This window comes from Neltuma alba, unplaced genomic scaffold (genome assembly GCF_004799145.2).
Source record: "Neltuma alba isolate B1F8T4 unplaced genomic scaffold, ASM479914v2 tig00010877_pilon, whole genome shotgun sequence".
Taxonomy (NCBI): Eukaryota; Viridiplantae; Streptophyta; class Magnoliopsida; order Fabales; family Fabaceae; genus Neltuma; species Neltuma alba.
Window position 1 is genome coordinate 406,328 of NW_021635668.1, and position 23,658 is coordinate 429,985.

The 23,658-nt window shown below is 32.7% G+C and overlaps 1 long non-coding RNA gene across 1 annotated transcript; it reads left to right on the forward strand.

Annotated features, from left to right (window-relative positions):
- Positions 1–16,957: 16,957 nt before the first annotated feature.
- On the forward strand, positions 16,958–21,093 carry LOC114759685 (uncharacterized). Its single transcript, XR_003741945.1, has 2 exons — positions 16,958–17,051; positions 20,735–21,093. It is a non-coding gene; the product is annotated as an uncharacterized LOC114759685 (long non-coding RNA).
- The last annotated feature ends 2,565 nt before the right edge of the window (positions 21,094–23,658 follow it).

Here is a 23,658-nt window from a genome sequence, read left to right on the forward strand (position 1 = left end):
CCCTTTGATAATTCTACATTCATGGGTTTAAATGCCATTGATTTAGTTGTTGAGCAAGCTAGGGAGGAACATGAGTTGAATATGCATGATAGTTATAACATGAGTTCACCTAAATCGATTGATTCTTCTGCTGCACCATCACATGAATCGTATGAGCTTGACTTATCTTTAAGTGCATATGATGAATATTTCAATTCTGTCTTTTCTGTTTATTAATTTTCTAGTTCTTGTGGGGACGAGGTGCCATGTATCAATTCCTTAGAAATTGATAGCACGCTTTGTATTTCCTAAGATTTTTCTTTTCCTCTAAGTTTTGATTCTAATTCTACGTTCACAAATGATGTTGCCCTTGGCAAGGGTCCTTCACCTAATATTGCAGGTGTTGAAGAGATGATGGATGCTGAAAGTGGAGTAAAATTCAAGGAACCAAGCCTCTGTGACCTGAGGTCGCAACTTGAGGAATCTCACGTTGTGACTTTAGAGTAAGCCTGTCAAGAAGGTGGCCTCTGTAAAGTGAGGTCGTGACCTGAGTACCTTATTTCACCACCTAAACTTTAGACTTCAATTGCTTCACCACCTCATGTTTTGAATACTTTGGTTAAAGGGCCAACACGTCTTGGTTCAACTATTAATCACTCACACTCTAAAATCACACCCCATACCTTATGGTTTTTGCATGATCTAATCTCTAACAATGATATAGGCATAGAGGTGAGAAAAACCCAAGGTTGTGGCTGCTATAGACCAACTTGAGCTTGGTGCAACATCTAAGGGAACTGAGGCAAGCATAATGGATCCAAGTGAAGCTGGCAAGTGGATTTCACAGGAGTCGACAAAACTGCTTTTCTCTAGCCTTACTGATGTTTCCACTCTAATTCCCTCTATTGTTCAACCCCCAACTTTAGAATTAAAAGACCTATCTCCCAACCTAAAGTATACTTATCTTGATGCTGAAAATAGATTGCCTATCATTATTTCTAGTTCTTTGACTGAAAGTGAAGAGTCTAGTTTGATGAGCGTAATAAGGAGGCTTTGGGTTGGTAACTAGCTGATATTAAGGGAATTGACTCTACTGTGTGTACCCATAGGATTTTATTAACTGAGGATTCCAAGCCAATCAAACAAAGCCAAAGGAGGTTGAATCCTCTAATTTATGATATGGTTAGGAAAGAGGTAGACAAACTTTTAAGGGCTGGAATTATATATGCTATTTCTGATAGCGAGTGGGTGCAGTACAAGTTGTGCCGAAAAAGAGTGGGATCACAGTAGTAAAAAATGAGAACAATGAAGTGATCCATTCATCAATTGTATTAGGTGGTACTTATATTGAAGGAAATCATTTGAAAAATGCATATAGATGGAAGGATAACATTAGACCATGGGAGAAAAGACCAGGTCATTTTAATGATATATATGGCTATTGGACTGATGATGATTTTGGTTTTTTAGAGTTTCTTCAAGGAACAAAAAATCAGATCAGGAACTAAACCGGTCGAGGCAGTCGATTAAGGTCACTGGTCAGACCGTGGTCGAATTGGGGTGGGATCGGTCATATTAAAATAATAAAATTTGATTTACAACATTAAAGTGGAACAAAATTCATAAGTAATAATCATTGAAGGAAATATAAGAACCTACCAAAGTAGTTTAAATGTTTAATTATACAAAATGAACATTAACAGAATACATATCTTCATCAATATGGAAAATCAAAATCATCATTAAGATCATTGGCGTGGACTAAGATGTCAATGATTGGATGAAGAAAAGTAGGTGTAACAATATCATCGTGCAAAGGTGGAGGATCAGCAATATCCATATCTTCTTCACCTATATAAGACAATAATCAATATTAATAATTATGCAAATAATTATATATTCATCTAAGAATAGAATCTTAATTATTTGTAAAAACCTTCATTATCCTTCTCAAGAGTTGTTGAATTTGCATTGCCTTCATTGTTAAGAACACTGTCAAGTATAGCAACATCTCTATCATTATACTTTGGAGTAGGATCTTCTTCAGTCATCCAAAAGTCCACCATACCAATATTTTCATAGTCAATTGGATCATAACTTTTCTTCTTCAATGTACTCCTTTAATGACAAATAAAATTTCAATTAAATATAAATCAATTAAAATAAAAGACTAAAAGTATTCATTATTTTCAAGATCACCTATGCTTCAATTGCAGATTATAGTTTGTGAAAACCAAATTATTCAACCTTTTATGTTCCAATATGTTCCTTCTTTTCGTATGAATTCTTTCAAACAAGCTCTAATTCCTCTCATAACTAGAAGAAGCAAAAGTTTGACTAAAAATATGCATTGCAACATGCTGCAATTCTGGAACTGAACAACCATAATATGTCCACCATTTATGTACATAATAAAACACATTTAGTATACAATGTTATATAGAATTAGTGAATAACTATGAATATATTATAAAGCACTAACACTGACAAGGATTTAATTTTTGTGCAGCTTTTTGACATAAGGATCTACTAAAAGATTCCTTGCCTTCACGATAAGTAGTCACTTGTTTCATTACCAAGAAGCCATCAACATCTTCATCTGAGTAAGACTCAACAACATCAATCAAAGCCATCATTCACTTTGACTTGTCAGGACAGTCTGGACCATATGTGATTGCAGGGTTCAACAAATACGACACTGCATGAAGATTGGTCTTCAAATGCCTATCCCATTGAGCTTGAATGATTCTTGTGTAGGGCTTATATGGCTCCTTATTCTTCTTAAACATCTCCTTAATCACCAATTTTTCCCTTCACATGCCTTCATAAACATAAGGCAATGAAGGCTTCTCATCTGAGTCTACAATTCGCAATAGTTTTCTGAGAGGAGATACAATCTTCACAACTTGATAATAGTCATTCCAAAACTGGTTATCTAATATAATTGCACTAAAAAATTTTCCTGCTTCAGTCTTTGACAATTTGTGGTTCACAAAGTACTTATCAACAACTAAAGCCTGCAAGTCATTTTTTTGCATATATATGCTGTGCAATGTAATAAATGTAGTACCAAATCTTATGGTATTAGGATGCACAATTTCTTTTCAACTCAGTCTTCTTCTCAGCCATGATAAGAAAACCATATAATTGTAAGCAAAATATGGTTATCTTTAATTCCTTTGATGCAAGGTCTAACACATGAGGCATACTGGAAAAGTCTTTTAATACAAGATTCAAACAATGAGTAGCACAAGGTGACCAATAAATATTTTTATACTTTTCCTTAATCAGCCTACCATATGCCACATAGTTGGCTACATTGTCAGTCACTAAATGAACAATATTTTTAGAACCAATCCATTTAATGACTTCACATGAATAAAGTTTTAGCATCTTTGACTAGATCTAATGCATCAACAAACTTCCCAAATACCATACCATGCATAGAATACATTAAGAAGTTTATCAAAATATGTTGTCTAACACCAGTCCATCTATTAGTCATAAGTGTGCAGCTATTATTTTTCCATTTAGCTTAATAGCTCTCAATAAGTAACTGACACTCTTTTCTCCAATCACTCAATAAATTGGTTTTGAAATCATAAGCACTAGGAGCTTTACACCCAGGCCCAATTGAAGCAATTCCATCCATAACTTTTTGAAATAAAGGGCAATCAAATGCCTTCAATGGAATGCAATTCATAATGGCCCATTCAGCAATCAACATCTTTACATTATGTTTTGCTTTTTTTAGTTGCTAATTCACTTTTAATACCTGGTTGGGAATCAGGAGTTGTCCTTGGAGCAAAATAGTAATCCATACTCCTAGTAACTTTCCTCTTCTTTGCACTACTCATGATAATTGGTGAATCAATATGAGTTTCTTCAATTTCCTCTTCTATGTTTTCAACATATTTTTTTCTTTGGATACTCTTTCAAAGACTTTGTCATTCTGTGATGTACATCATGTGAAACTTTTTTACAAAAAGATATTTGACCAGTGATACCAGCAAGATGTTGCTTCATCCTATTTATTCCACCTGCTCTATAACTATTACATAAAAAAGGCATGTATATACATTTTTTGTTGTCTTTTTTTTTTTGTAAGCAACGTGTGCCCATGTAGGATCAGTTTTGGCACGTAATGAAGAAATAGATGTAGGAGAAGTGGAAGTTCCAATATTGGGAGTAGAAGATTCAGTATTAGGAGTAACATTGTTATTTCCAGAACTTTGATTATTGGGAATATCCATCATTGCTACTAAATGAAAGAAATAATTTGTAACCACAAAATCAGTTAGACTTTATATTAAATCAATTCCAAAATATATAATTTGCAACCATAATATCTGTCACTAGTCCACAACTAAATAAAAGGAAACAAATTCTATATGTGAAGATCAACAATAGCATAACCCTTGGGATGAATACCATGGCCTTCTCCTCTTTACAAAATTAATCTAAAGGAATCAAATCAACAACATAATGTAAAGGGATCAACAGCATAATCAAAATTAGTAAAATTTGCATAATGTAAGCTCACAGCATAATCAAAATTATGATGCAGAACGATACCTTCTCCTCTGTACAAAATTAATCTAACTGATTAAGTCAATCAATAGCTATATTATTTGATTTATTTCAGCAACAACACTCTTGATTTATTTCAGCAACAACAATCTTGATTTATTTGATTATTTCAGCAACAACAATTTCCTCCCTTCTCAAATCTCACAACAGCCCAAAGAAAAGCAGCTCTTCGATCTTAACAAAACAACCTAGCTAAAAAGGAAAGTTTTTGAACTTACCCACAAGGCCACAACTCAGTGCCTGAACCGAAGGCGAAGCAGGATGTCTGTGAATAGCAAAGGTGAAGCAGGACGTCAGAAAGGAGAGGATGGAAACTCAAGACTTGTGATGTGACTGTAAAGGCAAAGCATGACATCACTGAACACTAAACGACGAAGGCGATAGGGTGCCACTTGGACTTCTGTCAACTAGGTGGCACTTGCAATGTGAGCAGCAAACAGAGCCACAGAGGGGGAAATGCCACTGTCACTAATGAGTGAACAAAACGACCGTACTATGAGACGACACTATGGATTTTGTTGGGGTTCACGGTAAGAGTCTGGGACTGGGAGAAAGTGGAAGAGATCTTAGCGATTTGGGAGGGAAAGGATTTTGATTTTTAGAAATGGGGGATGAGGATTAAGGGGCACGAGAAAGCGAGTTCAATGAGTAAGGGAGAAATAGTTTTTTTTTAAGCTATACGACATCATTTTATGTGGGCTGGGCAACTAAAAAAATTAAACCAGGTAAACAGCTCAACCAGTTATTACTCAATTTAACATTGGTTTTTACTAGTTGGATAGGTTCCCTACCAGTTCACATCAGCTCCAGTTTTTCTCCAAACCAGACCGGACCGATGACTGGTGTTGGTTCGGTCCGGTTTTTTTCTCCTTGAGTTTCTCCAAGTATGTGCTTTCTAATTACTTTTCACATAATTGAATCCAATTTGTTCACACACACATATTAACATATTCTTACACTATCATATTTGAATAGCTTGCAGAAGACCTTGCTAAATTGCCATTATGGGTATTTAATGCTGGTATTAGCTGTCATGAAGAAATCAATACAACTGACATATGGCCTTTTGTACAAGTATACTTTGGCATTCACAAATTCCTAACATGTTTCTTGTTGGATTAATCTTGTTTTGTATTAATGTTTGCAGAAAGCTCTCGATGGGATTGAGTTTGCAAGAGGTCCTCTCACATCAAAGTGGGGCAATATAAGAGCTTTTTTGGGACACACTGAACCCTTTGATCTACAATATGTCGCTATCAGGAATGAGGACTGTGGGATGTATAACTATGTAGAGAACTACTTAAAGTTCTATAACACCATTAATCATTACTATCTAGATATGAAAATCATATCAAATTGCGATGCTACTACTTCTCCGTTAGATCATCTAGCAGACATTTTTTATTTCCATGTCTATACAAGTTCAAGGGGTATCTTCTCAATGTATAACAAATTCGATTCTTTAAATCATTTTGGTCCAAAAACTTTATAAGTGAGTATGTTGTTTGGCAAGGAGATGTTGGATTTGGAACCCACTTGGCAGCCTTAGGTGAAGCTACATTCCTTATGGGATTGGAAAAGAACAGGTCTATGGTTCTCTTGATTATTAAGTTTTGATGACTAAGTATTTTGATAGTTTACAAATTACTTAATATACTCATATCTTAATGAATATTCTTTCTTGTTATGATGTAGTGATGTTGTTGAAATGGTATCTTATGCTCCACTTTTTGTAAATACAAATGACAAAAAGTAATATATTTAATCATTTTCTTTTTGTGCTTATCTATATTTATTTATTTGTAGAATGTAAAATTAAGATCGAGAGGTTTTGTGTGGATATATAGGTGGGTACCTCATGCTATTGCATTTGACTCATACCGCAGTTATGGAATTCCTAGTTATTGGTTGCAACAACTATTCCCATAGTCAAGTGGAGCTACATATTTTAACTCAACGCTTTAAGCGCCATCTTCGATTATTCCAACAGCAACTGTTTGGGAAAATCTGGAGAATAAAAAGAGTTATTTGAGAATCAAGGTACATGGATGGTTAATGTTTAAGTTAATTGATGATTGCAACATGTTACTCATATGAAATTCCAACTATTTCTTTAGGTTGTCAATTTTGATGACGAGGAAGAAACTCTTGACATTACAATTAATGGGCTGGACTCGACTGCAGATCTTTCCAAATCGACGTGTACATTGCTCACATCCATGAATGTCAACGACAGGAATTTCTTTGATAACCCTAACAAGGTATAAAATGTATTATTTTAAACACTATTTCATCATTCATGCAAGAAAATCATTAATATCAATCAATTTAAAGTGACAAATGTCAAATAACAAGTTACAAAATCCACAACTATTAAATAATAAAACATACATTTGAGGGCAATCAATTAAGACGAATGCAAGTCAAGCTATTTAATGTGGTAAAAGTCAAGCTGATAAAGGATGCCACATTGTGTAAGTAGAGGTCCAAAGTTTAAACTCTTGTCACCTACTAGAACATATTAAATCTATAACAAAATGTATTATTTACAAATTACGAATAGTGAAAGTTAATTTTCAAATTCTATATAATATTCAAAGACTACCATGTTGGTATGAAATGCTCATTCCATAATTTTCCACTCACAACTACTTTTTGTGTGTCATATGCGCAAGTTGTACCACAAGTGAGTCTATTAAAGAATCTTCGTTCCAATATGTCAAGCGTACTCCCTCCAAATTCAGTTGTTTCATTTGAATTTCCAAAGTGACTGATCTAACTGCATTTGAAGCCTCCTCAAAATTGCTCACATAGAATATGTATATGAAAAGATGTAAGCAAAATGCAAGATAAAGTGTCGTGCTAGTTTGTTTGTATTCTTATCTGGGGCATGATACATAGCTTTCATAGCTTTCACACGTAAGATATTGTTAAAGCAATAAACTTGTCAGCATGTGATACCTAATCTTGTAAGACCTTATTTTATTTCCATTGCTTGATAGCCATTCCATTCCCAAACAAAATTACATCATCCATAAAAAATTATAGTTTCTCTTGACATGGGAGAAACTAAAGTTCTTGGATCACTTATTTGAGCTAAAATATTTTACACACACACACACATGAAATTTCAATGGACTAAAATGAGTTATATGTCATGGAAAAGAAACAAGAATAAACTTTGAACAAATTGTGGGTTATATGCACTAAACTGAAAAACCGCATTGAATATTTTAAATATATGTGATTGACATTGTTTTGATGATTAATTAACTAGTTACAAAAATTAAATTAGAAAAATAAATTTATATGCAGCTCGTTGTATTTTTGAATTAGATTTGTCAATTTTTTTAAAGAACGTAACAAAGTTTATGTCAAGTAGTTAAGTAGGTCAAGTAGGACTAGGTAGCCAATCAGAATATGCCACATGTATTAATTTTGCCAACATTAAACCACTGTTGATCCTCTGAAAATTTTACTTTGAAAACATTAAAGACAAAATCCTCAAGCAATAATGAAGAAGGCATCTTTAGGGTTGCTTATTCTACTCTTCTTGCAAGCTAGTCAGTAAATGTAAACAGAATAGTGTTGGACCGGCTTGACCTAAATTTTATCCTTTTCTAAAATAAAAAATATATTTCCCATTTTTTAATCAAATAAAATTCCTCATACCGTAAGAACTTTCCTTAAATTTTATGGTGATAAAAATTTTTCATTAAAATAAATTTTAAAAAATGAAAATATTTTATTTAGAAGTATTCTAAGAAAAATGATAACTATAATTGCTTTTAGAAGTCACATTACCGTGGGTCAAATAAACACTTTCAAATAAAAGCCCTATTCTAAGATTTGCAAGAAAATGAAAAATAATTTTTGGGTTAAATATAATCCGCTCAATAATAAATATTTGGTTTGGAAAGTGACAAAAATTAATTTTCCGTTATTCTTTCTTTCATGTTTAAAGGACATTAGGTCTGATAAACATTATCATAAAGAAATTAATACATAACCCATATAACATAATTAAAAGGTCAAATTTAAAGAAATCTTATAGATTGCGTAAGTAGTGTAATTTTTCAATAACAAACATACTGTACATTATATAATGAGTAAAATACTCTGACCTTTATTACGTTTTGCATTAATTATACCAACTTTCTTTCTATTTTAAAAACACATACTTAAATCCAAATTGTTAACTCCATTAAAAATATTGTAAAAAAAACCTTTTTTTACTAAAATTTATCTTAAAATACTTTTTATTTACTAATTTAGCCTTCATAATACTAAATTCCTAAATTTTGGCTAAAAAAATTTGACAAATTTAAAATTTTTTCCTTAATTTCATTTTTTATTTTTACAAAGAGTTATTTGTTTGGTGTTTTTATCATATTGAGATAAAAAATTAATTTATTTATTTAATGTAGACATAAAAACCTCAAATGAAAATTTGATTAATTCTTTAAATAAATATCTAATAGACAAAATATATTATAAATGTTTCTAACAAAATTTTATTTTAAAATTTTAAATTATAAATTTAAATGATTTCTATAGTCTTCCAAACTTAGATAATTTATCATATATGATGAAAATATTTATTTAATATATTTTTATCCATTTAAAGAAAACCTAAATAAATAAATTTTATTATGCAGTGAAAAATTAAAATTATAATATTTTTTAATATAATCAAAATTGATAAATTTGACCATCATATTAAAAATTTGGAAATACATGTATCAAAATTATTTTTTGTTGTATCAAAATTGTTTTTTTGACAAATATAAATGTTTAAATAATTTTTATGTTAAACAGGGGTATTTTGGTCAAAATAGAAGTTTGAAAGTCAAACTTAATGTTTACGTACCGTTTGGATGAATAGAAATGAAATCTCAAATATACAAGGGAGGATTATATACATTTTTAAAATAAAATAGAAGTTTCTATAATTTAGGTAAAATAGATCGATAATTAGAGTATTTTATTCTTATAAAATTAAAAAGTAACAGTTATAGAAATCTTTGGGGGAGTAGCTGTCTTGATTTAGGCCTAACATACTTAAGTAAAAAATTTAGGTATATATCTATGAGCAAGCCTATTTCATTAAATAGGTTAGGCCTACCTATTCACATATTCATATTATATTAATATGTAAAAATAAAGAAGGAATAATAATGTATGTTTGATTGATTATAAATATATGCATATTAAGTGATTTATAAATAAAATCACAATATTTATATCAAGTTTCTTATATTCATTATATCAAGTTCTCCTATCATACATAACCATATGTCTTGTTTTTTTTAAATATCAGTATTTAATTATAAATTCATAAGGAAAAAAAGAATATATGGCCATATATCCTATTAAGAATTTGACAGAATGGATGTAAGACAACGGACCTGGGTTTTTTTCGTAAATGGAAAACAATTTGAATTACTTTTATTAATTTATTTTAAAACTTCATTTCTTTTGTTATTCAAAAATTAAAATAATGTAGAATGGAGAACCGAGGTAAAAAAAGGGGACCCGACCGGTTGGCTCAATTGGAAAATCAGTAAACCGGTCTTCAGTCCGGTCTGGTTTGCTTGTTAGATTGGGAATGAAATGAACCGGTGAAAATTAGTTTTAAACTGGATAATTGTTGGTTGAAATGGGTTGCCCATTTTTCTTTATTTTTTGCCCCCAAGATAGGAAGAAAAGGCAAAATGAGGAGAAATGATAAAACATATCAAATTTGAAAGAAAGAGGAATGAAAGCAAGGAGGAGGAAACAGGATGAGAGGGGGAGGCAAAGAGAAGGAAAGGAGCTTGCCGATCATTTCTATAGAGAGCCACATCCATGTTACTTTTGCTTGTTGAAACCCACCGAAGAAGAAGTGTCGAGTTTTTCAAAGAGAGGTGGACGAAGAAGAGAAAAATGAAATAGAAAAATTCAGAAAAAGAAGAAAGGGGAGAAAGAAATGAAAGCAACTCTGTCTTGGATAACAACAAAATGAAAAGCTTGGTGTAAAGTGTCAAGGACCCTATGTATAGATTCTATTTTGCAGGCCTAGCATAATTTTCTCTCTCCATTTTTTCATTTTTCAAAGCCTCATATTTGATTTACTTTGTTTATCTCTCATGACATGTAAATACATATTATATAATAAAAAAAAAGAGGAATGTCCGGTAGAAAAAAAAGATGAATGGAGTTTCTTTATTATATTACACATGCAATACTTTTGCTATTTAAGGATGTTTTTAAATATTATTTTGATTAAAAAAATCTATAGCCAAAATATAAAAAAAAATTGTAATCAAATATTTTTATATCAAATATAACAATTTGAATTTTACTGATTAAAAGATTGTAATGATGAATATTTTCAATTATTTTTTTGTTTGTTGTAATTAAATTATTGTTGTATTTTCTTATAAGTGATTATCAATTTTGTTATGTTTTGTTATTGTCAATTAAGTTGATCCTAGTCTGATCTCGGTCTAACCTATTAACCCTTAAACCACTTCCTCGATCCGTTTAATACCCGGTCCGGTTTTTTTTTTTGTTCTTTGTGGAAAACTTGATTTTATATATCACATTAGCCATTATCTATCCCTCTCTTATGTACAGATAAATAAATCTAGGAGTTATATATATACACATATATATAACTTAGATACAATGTTTTGATGATAACAAAATTAGAGAAGAGATTATTTTACAGAAAAACAGCAGTAATAACAATGTCTGAATATAATCATCCTATTGGTAATTCCTAATATTTCCTATGTTAACCCGAATCTGTTTACATCACCTCCATGTCATTAGTGTATCGTAAGTCTTCTGAATACACACATCTTTGTTTAGATCCGAGTTCGCTTTAGTTTTAACCCGGGGCTTTAGTGAGTGATCTGAAGAAGAACTTAAATGCCAATTAAGATTTGATGTTATCCCAAGCTAGAGTTGGTTCTGAATTTTCTAAGTGATTGACTGTGCTTATACCCTCAGGTCGGGAATGAATCTTAATCCTCCAAGTATGTATCCTTTAATTGGCTCTATCTCGAGTTAGGTTCTACTCAACTCCAGTTTAAGATTTCACCTACTATGCCATTAGGACCCACCAAACTAAATTCTTGGGAAAATGACATTAAGGTCCCATGGAGAAGAAAATACATCAAATAGGTCCCCTGAAATCTCATAATTTTTCTAAGGGCCCAAAGGGACCTCAGTGCAATTTTCAGAATCCACAAATTACTGTCTTGCCCTGCCCCTGCCATCAGAAACAAAACGGGAGAAGTTCATTTGGGTGAGGAGTTCCTGCGCAATATGCTTGAGAGAGAAGACATAGGGAAAGAGGGAAGGAGCCATTGATGATGAAATATCTTCTCTATTACCATTAGTGAACTCCAAAGAGCTTCCATGTGAATCTCCACAAATGTTTAGGTGTGGAACTTTCTTTCCTCTCCTCTCTTGCCTTTCTTGACAGATTGTGCATTTGTTTGGGAATGAAAAATCAGAAAATCATTTTTGTCTTTTTGGGTTGCTTGTGGGTGGTTTTGGAAATGGGATTCACAAGTTAATCAATAGAAAAGCTGTGTTTTTGGTTGGTGTGTGTTAGTGATTTAAGTTGGGTGTGTAGGATGATCATGGGTGCTCTGTTTTTGGGTTGCTTGTGGGTGGTTTTGCTCTGTTTTGATGTTAGTTCAGTGGCAAAGGAAGAAGAAGATGAAGGTTAGTGTGGGTGAAAACCCTTAGGACAAAATGAGATATTGTGTTGTCAATCAGGCCGCGATAGTTGTCAATATGTGCCGCGACACTTGTCAATGTAGCTCCTTAAGTTATCAATGACAGTTGCGTTCTTCTTGATGCAGGTTTAAGTTACTGATGGCGAGTACGTCTGGAAAACATCTATTTTGCTTTGTTCACATAGGGGAAAGTTTATAAAGGATGGAGAAGATGATATGAGATATGTGGGAGGTAGTGTAAGAACAACCAATGTAAAGGAGGGCACAAGTTATGAAGAATTAAAGGAAATTATATCATCTATTGGTGGAGAAGAAAGCAACTCATTTCTTCTGAAATTCTCAGTTCTATATAGCTCAACAGCACTCAGCGTAGAAATTAACAACCTGAGTTATCCAAAATACCAATTACTATAACAGGAGTTAATGACAAGTGATATCAACAATTTCATAACAAATAAATGTGTGAATATTAACAATTGATATTCAAAATTTTTACAACTGAACATGTCATTTATTTATAATGTTAAGTAATATTTGCATTAAAATATAATTATTAAGAAGAAGGTGTTACTCAAATTTATATTCAATTAATAAGGGACAGTGCCTTCATTAACAAGTCACAGTGCTCCATTGCCAAGTCATAGTGCCACCATTGACAAGTCAGTATGCCACCATTGATAACTGATAATTCGCTGCGGCGTCTGACCATATCTGTCGCGGCTCCCCTATCTGTTCCAAGGAGCTGTTATTCTATGTAAGGCGTTGCGGCTCCTGATCATATCCGCCGCGGCACCCAACCCTTTTAAGAAGTTATTCGATGAACAACAAGTGACAGTGCTACCATTGACAAGTCAGTGTGCCACCATTAACAAGTCATAGTGTCACCATTGACAAGTTATAATGCCACCATTGACAAGTCATAGTGCCACCATTGACAAGTCATAGTGCTACCATTGACAAGTCATAGTGCTACCACTGACAAGTCAGTGTGCCACCATTGACAATTGATAATTCGCCGCGGCGTCTGACCATATCCGTCGCGGCTCCCCCATCTGTCCTAAGTAGCTGTCATTCTGTGTAAGGCGCCGCGGCTCCTGATTATATTAGCCGCGGCACCCAACCGTTTTAAGAAGTTATTCGGCGAACAACAAGTCATAGTGCTACCATTGACAAGTCAGTGTGCCACTATTGATAAGTCATAGTACTACCATTCACAGTGCGACCATTAATAAGTCATAGTGTCACCATTGACACTTCATTAATAATGATTATATATGACAATATAACCAAAATATAATATGATAAAGTGATTGAAAATATCATATGATACTAAAACAGGTTAAGTAACTTGAATTCATATTGTTGACAACTTATATCAGCAAACTAATTGACAAGTCACAGTGCTCTATTGACAAGTCATAACAGGTCTAATGACAATACAGGGTGCACGTAATGACAACTGAAATGGTAGCAGAATCTAATATACCAATTCATAGCCAACTTTCATTTATACCTTCATATACATAAAACTACACCTATTTCACAATCCATCCCAAAAAAACATAGGGGTTGCATATAATTACAAAACTAACTATTGGTGTGTATCCATTACAAAAAAATTCCCTTCACACAACTGAGAATTTCGGAAGAAATGAGTTGCTTTCTTCTCCACCAATGGATGATATAATTTCCTTCAATTCTTCATAACTTGTGCCCTCCTTTACATTGGTTGTTCTTACACTACCTCCCACATATCTCATATCATCTTCTCCATCCTTTATAAACTTCCCCCTATGTGAACAAAGCAAAATAGATGTTTTCCAGATGTACTCGCCATCAGTAACTTAAACCTACATCAAGAAGTACGCAACTATCATTGACAACTTAAGGAGCTATATTAACAAGTGTCACGGCACACATTGACAACTATCGCGGCCTGATTGACAACACAATATCCCATTTTGTCCTAAGGGTTTTCACCCACACTAACCTTCATCTTCTTCTTTCTTTGCCACTGAACTAAGCAAAACCATCCACAAGCAACCCAAAAACAGAGCACTCATGATCATCTTACACACCCAACTTAAATCACTAACACACACCAACCAAAAACACAGCTTTTCTATTGATTAACTTGTGAATCCCATTTCCAAAACTACCCACAAGCAACTCAAAAAGACAAAAATGATTTTCTGATTTTCCATTCCCAAACAAATGCACAATCTGTCAAGAAAGGCAGGAGAGGAGAGGAAAGAAAGTTCTACACCTAAACATTTGTGGAGATTCACATGGAAGCTCTTTAGAGTTCACTAATGGTAATGGAGAAGATATTTCATCATCAATGGCTCCTTCCCTCTTTCCCTATGTCTTCTCTCTCAAGCATATTGCGCAGGAACTCCTCACCCAAATGAACTTCTCCCGTTTTGTTTCTGATGGCAGGGGCAGGGCAAGACAGTAATTTGTGGATTCTGAAAATTGCACTGAAGTCCTTTTGGGACTTTAGAGAAATTATGAGATTTCAGGGGACATATTTGATGTATTTTCTTCTCCATGGGACTTTAATGTCATTTTCCCTAAATTCTCCCCCCTATTATTCCCTCTAAAACAATGTGGCTTGCTTAATTTCCCTTTACTACCAGTTAGGACAATTTCATCACCACATTAGCATCTAAATCACCGTCTTTGATCAAAATTCTCCCGGAAGGTCAACGTTGCTTAAGTAAATCGTTTGACATTATTGCACTCTCTTAAATCTTTTGTGGGCATTTTTCCACCCAAAGAAAGTGTATGGTGCTAAGTGCGGATTCACAAATACTATTTTTCCTTTATATAAAATTCTATTGATAATTTTAGAAAAATTAAGGAAGTTACAATTTATTAAATTACTTAATTATAGCATATGTTACATGATCTCTCTAAAATAATTATTTACATCATTAGATTATATATCAACTAATAAGTGAGACAAATTAGTTTGAAGAAAAATGATAAATATAAACAGCTTAAAATAATCTAGTAATTAGCTTAATTTTTTCAAATTAAACAACTTGGTCTTATATTAAGGACTAGAGGCACTATTTTGCAGGTAGATTTGCACGTTTGCCTCTAATAAATCTAAAAAATTAAATATGCAATTTTATTTTAAACAATAAAAATAAACGGTAGTTTTTATTTTGAAATATGGTGTATTTAATTTATAATTTGTATTATCAAGGATATAATAATCCGTACAATCTTTCTAGAGGGTCCTTTTAGCATTTTAACCGGACTAAGGAGACAATGTCACTACCTGGGACAACACATAATAATCAAGTAAAAGAGTTATGTTGAAGACAATTGCCTTATGAAATTTGACTAAATATTACCTTTAAGGACTTCAACCAAGATTAGTTTACAAAAGCATCCCAATCCACCTGCTTGAAAAAACCTTGTAATAGTAGAGGCACTGGGAGTCATCAGCAGCATTAAGATCCTGCATGTTTTCTTTTTTTGACATAAAACTGTGAAAGGTACATAGTGTCCTCTCGGCCTTAAAGAAAATATAAGGCTTTCGTGTCTCAGTGATCTCAAATCCTAATTACAAAACACACAATGAAAATTGATAGTGTGATGCCTCATACTTAAACAATTATACAAATATCAATTAGCAAGCATATATATCTTGGCGAAACATCTTTTTAGACAGTTTGATGTAGTGCTTCACCTACCTTCTTCTACACAATTATAGGCACAGTACTCCTTGCCATCACCCCCTCTAGCTGGAGAACTTAGGAGAATCAATAGCTTACCCTTTGTTCTTCTATTTCACATGCAGTTTTTTCCTCTTAGCCCTTGCTTTACCAACCTTTTTCATGGAATAGAAGCCCCTCCTAATAATATTTTCCACAAAATTATGATCCTTCTTGTAAGACTTAGTTTGTAGAGTTGGATTCTTGTTGCTTTGCTGATTTGGGTTATTCTTAATACAAGAGCCACTTTCATGTTTCATCCACTATTTATAAAGTAATAATAGAACTGAAAAGAAATACAATGTGTACCACTCCAAATATTTTGGCTCAGGATAAGCAGAAAGAGAAATTTATCTAAAATTATTTAAAACCTAAGTAAATAAAAAAAATTGGGAAATATGAATTTTGAGGACTTAGAAAGTTTATCAAAAATTTTATTCTCAAAAGGTGGCTAAAATAACTTTAAAGTTATTTTTCAGAGTAAAAATGGTCGACTTTTCTAGAAAATTCAAGAAAAAATGGTTAGGGATTTATATTTGAGCTGAAAATTTTAAAATAATTATTTTATGAGGTAAAGAAAATAATTGAGGCATAAAATTCCTAAAAAGGATTAATAATTAGTTTCTGAAATTAGTGATTATTTTCTTGAAAAATTCAAGAAAAATAGCTCGGACATAATTTTTGACTTGGAATTTTTAAGAAAATTATTTTAAAGGTCAAGGAAGCTAATGGATGAGGAAAATCTGTAATAAATATTGTAAAATAGTTTTTCAGTTTGTTTTACAATTATAGGAAAAAAAGAAAAAAGATGAGAGTGAAGACAAACATGTTGAAGGGTATAATGGTCATTTCTGCCCCTCTTGCTTGATTTAAGTCCTCAGCCCCTTCTTTCCCCTTCATTTGCGATGCTGAACAGAGTGAGAGAGATCAGAGAAGGCGAGAGAGACCGGAGAGGATGCCGGATCTCCGAGCTGCAAGAGTAGGTGGCGAAATTCCCATGCAATTGTAGTTTCTGACTAAGGTGAAGTCCGTGAACCCTTTTCCATCCTCATTTTCTGTGTTTGAGCTGTGATTGTAGAGAAAGAAAGTCTTAAGCTAGTGAGAGAAAATTAATACTCCTCCGGTCCTTAATATAATATAAGACCCATTTAACTAATTTGATTAGATTAAAGAAGTTAGGTAAATTAGTTAATTATAAGAAAAGTGACACATTTTTCCTAAAACACCATAATCATCTTTCTTAATACCCCTCTCCCTTTTCTACTTGATTATAGTTGAGGGAGTATCCATAGGGTAATTTAGAGAAAATTAAAAAATATGAGAAATAGGTCTTATATTTAGGACCAAAATCAACTCAAGAATTGGGTCCTATATTAAGAACCGGAGGAGTATCTTGATGGATTAAGGGTAGAAGACGGTTGAGGGATGTTTAATCGTGTAAATGATGCAATTGCATGTGGATTTCTGTAGCTGGAAATTTGTTTTTCTGCTCTGTTTTTCTAGGCCAAAAGAGGGGATTCCATTCTTGTGTGATTGTGGTTTCGGTTCTGGTAGAATGGAAAAGAGTAGAGTATTGTATAATTATATATATCCTGTATAAATCTGGAAATTTCAGTCAAGGGTGCTGCCGTTCGAAACTTTTAACTGAAAGGAAGAAGTATGATGTTTGGATTTGAACTCTTTGGTTGAGTTTCGAAACAGGGACTACATATGTGCGTGTGTGTGTATTCATATTTGTGTGTGATTTTGGTTCTTGTAGCTAGAAGGAGCAAGGCCACATACACACGCACATCTTGCTGCTACTGTCCTAATTGGAAGGTTAAGAATTGATTTAAGACTGAAGTACTAAGTGTTATAAAGTGATTAAGTATTGTCAAAGATTAGTCTTGGGTATGTGTTTGAAATCTTGAAAAATTTTCATATTTGAAGTAAAAGCATTTTACAATTGATTTCAACATTAGTATAGATGTAAAAAGATTTAGAGTTATTGGGGAAGGGTTCTTGTGCAAATGAGGGAGTGGTTTAATGCAAAAGTTGCAAAGTTAGAAGGATTAAGATAATTTGTGAGCTCATTAAATATGTGCACATGTGTGCTGTCAAGTTAAATAAAGTTAAGCTGAGAATTTGCTTAAGGAAAATTAAGCCTTAAGATTGCATATATAAGTACATATATTTTGGGTGTCTCTCGGCCAAGAATTGAGAAAAGATTGAACAGGCTTAACCTTAAATGTAAGAAGTAAGGATTGAATGTATATGTGTATATGGGTTAAGGAAAAAAACCCTCCAAAGAGAATAATGTGAGTGAGAAATATTATTCAAGATAACTAACTATTAAATAAAAAGAACAAAGTTTATTAATGGGTCAAGATAAGTTATATATTGATAATAAAAGTTTAATGGATTAAGCATTGACCTATTTATATATGAAACTATATTATAGGATTTGATATTTATCCAAGCCCGCCAAGAAAGCTGGAAGAAATCTGGAGAAGGTAAGCTGGAAAAGAGACTTCAAGTAGTGACTCTTTCCCTCTCATATACTTATGCAATAATTTGGCATGTCTATTTGTGCCACAGTACCTATATTCTTTAATGAATATATGATGGATATGTTTGTGAAGAATGATTGGTAGTTCGTAGAGCTGTACTCAAGTATAAGTATGTAGAATTTGCTTTGCGTTGAACTTGTAGAGCTTTACTCAGGTATAAGTATGTGATATTGATTTGATTGTCATGGCCATGTACGTTGCAAAGCTTGAGATGCACGAGCATTGTTGATTATATTTGTTTGTAAAGCTTATGATATTTGAGCATCTCTTTTTGTAAGGGTGTTCATAGAGCCCAATTGCCCAGTATGCCTACCTAAGCCCACAAAAAAATGCCTAGCTGGCCCACTCTAAAAAGAATGGCCTGAAAGAAATTTTGGGCATGTTTGGGCCTGAAAGAAATTTTGGGCATGTTTGGGCCGGACAAATTTTTGGGTAGGGTTAGGTATCAGGCACAGTATGCTGCCATGCCCGCAAAAATATATATAATTTTATTTATATATATTATTCGTCTCATATTTACCTCCTAAATCAAACGTACTGTTGCACCACTGTTCAGTGTTTACTGCACTTATTTATTTTCAAATGATTTTGAGAATTAGATGTCTTATCATTTACTGGGATCTCTATAGCCATTCTCTTTTTTAATGCAAACATTATGACCATTGGCAATTTGAATATTGGTAGATAAGTAATTATATATCATTTATTTTGAGCATGACTCTGATATAATGTCTATGAAAGGATAATTGAGTTGTTTTGAAATTTGTTTTGCTTCTTGTTTTTTCTAAAATTGATGTCTTTGTTTGGTTAAAATTAAAAGCATATCAGGATACTTTAAAAATTTACTAAACCAAAACAAATAGATTTTTTAAATATAACTGATTCCATCCTCTTATCAGTATTTGGGAGTTATGGAAAAAATGATATTAATATTTTGTTAAGAAATTTTAGAAACTAGAAAAAGCAATTAAGTTTAATAAAATATACTAATAACATTTTTCTTGTCATAGTTCACTCCTTTTAGCCACCACAAAATGTTGTTTAATAGTAAATTAATTAGAAATAACTAAAGTATGGCCAAGTTGCCATTTTAATAGAAAGTTACCTTAGATTACTTAAAGAGACATAAATAACCAGTTAATAGTTGAATAATATAATATATTGATTTATTGGGCATGAAAGCCCGCCCTTGCCCATTTAGAAATTTGAAAAGCTATCAAGTTTAATAAAATATACTAATAACATTTTTCTTGTCATAGTCTACTCCTTTTAGCTATTACAAAATGTTGTTTAATGGTAAATTAATTAGAAATAACTAAAGTAAGGCAAGGTTGCCAATTTAATAGAAAGTTACCTTAGATTACTTAGAGGGATATAAATAATCAGTTAATAGTTAAATAATATAATATATGATTCGTTCAACATGAAAGCCCGCCCTTGCCTATTTAGAAATTGAAAAAGCAATCAAGTTTAATAAAATATACTAATAACATTTTTCTTGTCATATGGCGAAATTGGTAGAGGCTACGGACTTAATTGGATTGAGCCTTGGTATGGAAACCTACCAAGTGATAACTTTCAAATTCAGAGAAACCCTGGAATTAACAATGGGCAATCCTGAGCCAAATCCTGTTTTCGGAAAACCAAGAAGAGTTCAGAAAGGGAGAATAAAAAAAGGATAGGTGCAGATACTCATAGTCCACTCCTTTTAGCTACTGCAAAATCTTGTTTAATAGTCAATTAATTAGAAATAACTAAATTAAGGCTAGGTTGTCATTTTAATATAAAGTTACCTTAGATTACTTAAAGGGATATAAATAATTAGTTAATAGTTAAATAATATAATATATTGACTTGTTGGGTATGAAAGCCCGTCCTGCCCAGCTCGCATTTACCCAACCCAAACTTACTAAGGCTTTTCATGGGCAGGGCTGAGCAATGAGCTACATTTTGTAGCCCATTCATTTTTTGAGCTAGGCATCAAGCAAAGGTCCGGCTAGCCCTGCATGGGTAGCCCTGGCTATTTGTGCTTGGTTGCAAGTGATATTAATATGGTTTGTTTTGTATGCGCTTATGAGCTCTGTATAGTTGTATGATGGATTGCTGTCACTATTGACATTCCCAGAATCTCACTACTTTCATCTATGATATACAGTGAATACTAGTAGCTCAAAGGGTAAGAGCATGGTTTCTGCTGAGAATTAAGAAGGTTGGGGAAGCTGGAAAAGTAAATTTGTCAGTCATCAAGTTTACCTTGGATGTTCCAATTATATTTTGATGGACATGTTAGACTATGTTTTTTTTATATAATTATAAGTAATTATGTAAAGTACTTGTAGACTATATATACCTCTATAAAGAGGAAAGTGTGACTATGTAGCCAGCAAGTAAGTGCCAATGGCTATAGGGTGGTAGATAAATGTTTAGCCATTACTATGACATCAAATATTAACGGTTTAGTAGAAGAAACTTATCGATATTTGAGCTAGGGAATTAACTAGATGTTTGAACTAATGAACAAGGCGCTTTGTAAGTTATTTCAAGAAGTTTAAATTATTTTTTTAAAAAATCTTATCCCTAATACAGGATCAACTCTTGTGTTAAGGAGAAGTTTTAATGAAGAGTTTAAGAAAATATTTTTTTATCCTTGGATTAAGCCTAGCTTAATGGTTTGAGGACTAATTAATTAACCCTTATAGTATAGTTATGGTGGGTTTTACACAATGAACATTCCATATAATGACTAGAAAGAATGAAGTAAAACAAAGTAGAATAGAGCAACGGCTTAAAAAAAGCATGATAACAGGAAAAGAAAACATGAATGCCAAATGTAGCATAAAAAATGTAAAATGAGCATAGATAAAGCATAAAGCACAATGCACAATGGCAAACAAGAAAAACGTCTAAAAAAAACGATAATTGAGCATAAAAACGTAAACTTCATGTTAGGGCAATCAACCAAAAAGAAAAAGAAAAAGCAACGACAAACAAACAAAATCCTCGATGTCATTGGTAAGTAATAGGTGGTGGGTTTTGATTACTAATATGAGGATAGTGTATAGCGTTGGGTGGTGGGTTTCGACTATTAACACCTGTTGATGGCCAAAAAAGGGTGTCAAAATGGTAGGGTTGTGAAGGCTCCAAGTAAAGATAGAATCGATAGTGTTCAGAATGCCAAGAGGTGCCAGTTTGCAGGCATTTTATGAAACTTACATGTTTATAATAGGCACATATTGTAAAAAAAAAAAAAAAAAAGTTGACAGTTGCCACAAAAAAAAAAGTCACATTTTAAGAAAATTGAACTTTTTATTTTAAGCTATTAAAAATTACAATACGTGATGGTCTTATGCATACAATCATCACGTATTATAATATTTTCTTTCACATAGGGCTGCTTAACAAAAGTACAAAAATGCAAAATAAACAAAACATGAGAAGGGGTGACAATAGAAAATGCAAAGAAAACTCATCCTAAGTGTCCTCATTGTCATCCTCATTCTTATCTTCACCATAAGATGAAAAAAGATCTTGGGAATCATTTTGATAAATTTCAAATTTCTTAGTCACCTTGTTCATCTTCTCGTTTAGAGACTAAGCTAACTCGATGAGTTTGTTCTGTTTGGTTGTTATGTGTGGTGTTTCCTCATATAGGAATTGGTGAACAACCTTGTTCGATTCTCTAATATGATTCACCAGTCCCTTTAACTAATGGAGGATAGCATTAGCAGTAGGTCTGAAAATCTCATCTCTTCTCAGGCGTTTCAATGGCATGACTGCTTTAATGTTAAAGGGTACAAATGAAAAGAATGAAATATATTATAGAAATGGTGCTTAGGGTTTGGGCTTATATAGAGTTTCGAATCAACATAAAATGTAACATCTTAAATTTTGAATGAGGACTTAAAGTGTATAGCTTTGAATTGAATGATCATGAGTAATTTTGGATGGTTAATTTGTTTGAATGTGGCATGGAAAGACAAGGGCAATGGTTAGAAAGGTTATGATGGAAATTAGAGAAGGAAAATATAACGTCCTAATTTTAATTTCTAAGATCTGAGTAATATTAAAGAAAAAAGAATAATATATATACCTATATATTGAATTTAAGGAAGCTTAAAGAAATATATAAGTAAATATTTATTAATATTGCGTCAATCGGGGTTGAATTATTAGCAATTAAAGTATTTATGATTATATGTATATATGTGCATAGCTATATAAATGAATAAAACAACAAGATAGAGAAGTCTCATATAAACTAAATAATAGGAAGAGGGAACTGTAAAAGCCTATATATAAGAGGTGGCGGGATAGAAATAAGAATAAGGTAAGCAATTTTCACAACACTTGAGACAGTCTTGGTAAAGTGCCATTTGCAAATATGTTAATTGTTAGATCATGCTAAAATTTAACAAATAAGTCTAGGACATCTAACTCAACGTTTTCAATGGTTAAGTCATTGATTTAATGCCTAAGATATGAGTTATTAGGTGCGTAGTGAACTCATTTTTTCAGATCTTACAGATAGAATTTTGAGTAGTAAATTATTGTTTTCATATTTGTTCACTATTGGATGGAGTTACAATTTGGCTAGTAGACTCATGACCTCTAAGGCATTAATTTCAATGGTCAGAAACATCTATTCAAAAGGCAAATGAGAGAAAGTTAGAGAGAGAAGGTCTAAGTTTTTTCATGCTTTCACGAGTGAACACCCCTCGGAAACAACCTCCTGATCGTCCTAGGGATGACCAAGAGGATGTAAACTAAGGAAATGAAAGAGATCTAAGAACATTAAAGGAAAATTCAAAGAGGGTTTCAATAGAACCGATGTCTACGATGAGAACGAACGGATAAGAGAGAAAGAAGAAGAAATAAGAGGGAAAATGCCAAGAAAGCTAGGAGAGTTTACAGGAGAAGTTTTGTTGCTGCAAAGAGAGAAAAACTGGATGCTACCAGAAACAACTAAGGTCCCTCAAAAGCAAAACAAGACACTGTCATATAGGGATGTCTTGAAGCCTAAGTCAAATAAGGAGAGGACACAAGCTGAAGAGGATTGGGATGGTAGCCTGATAATGAATC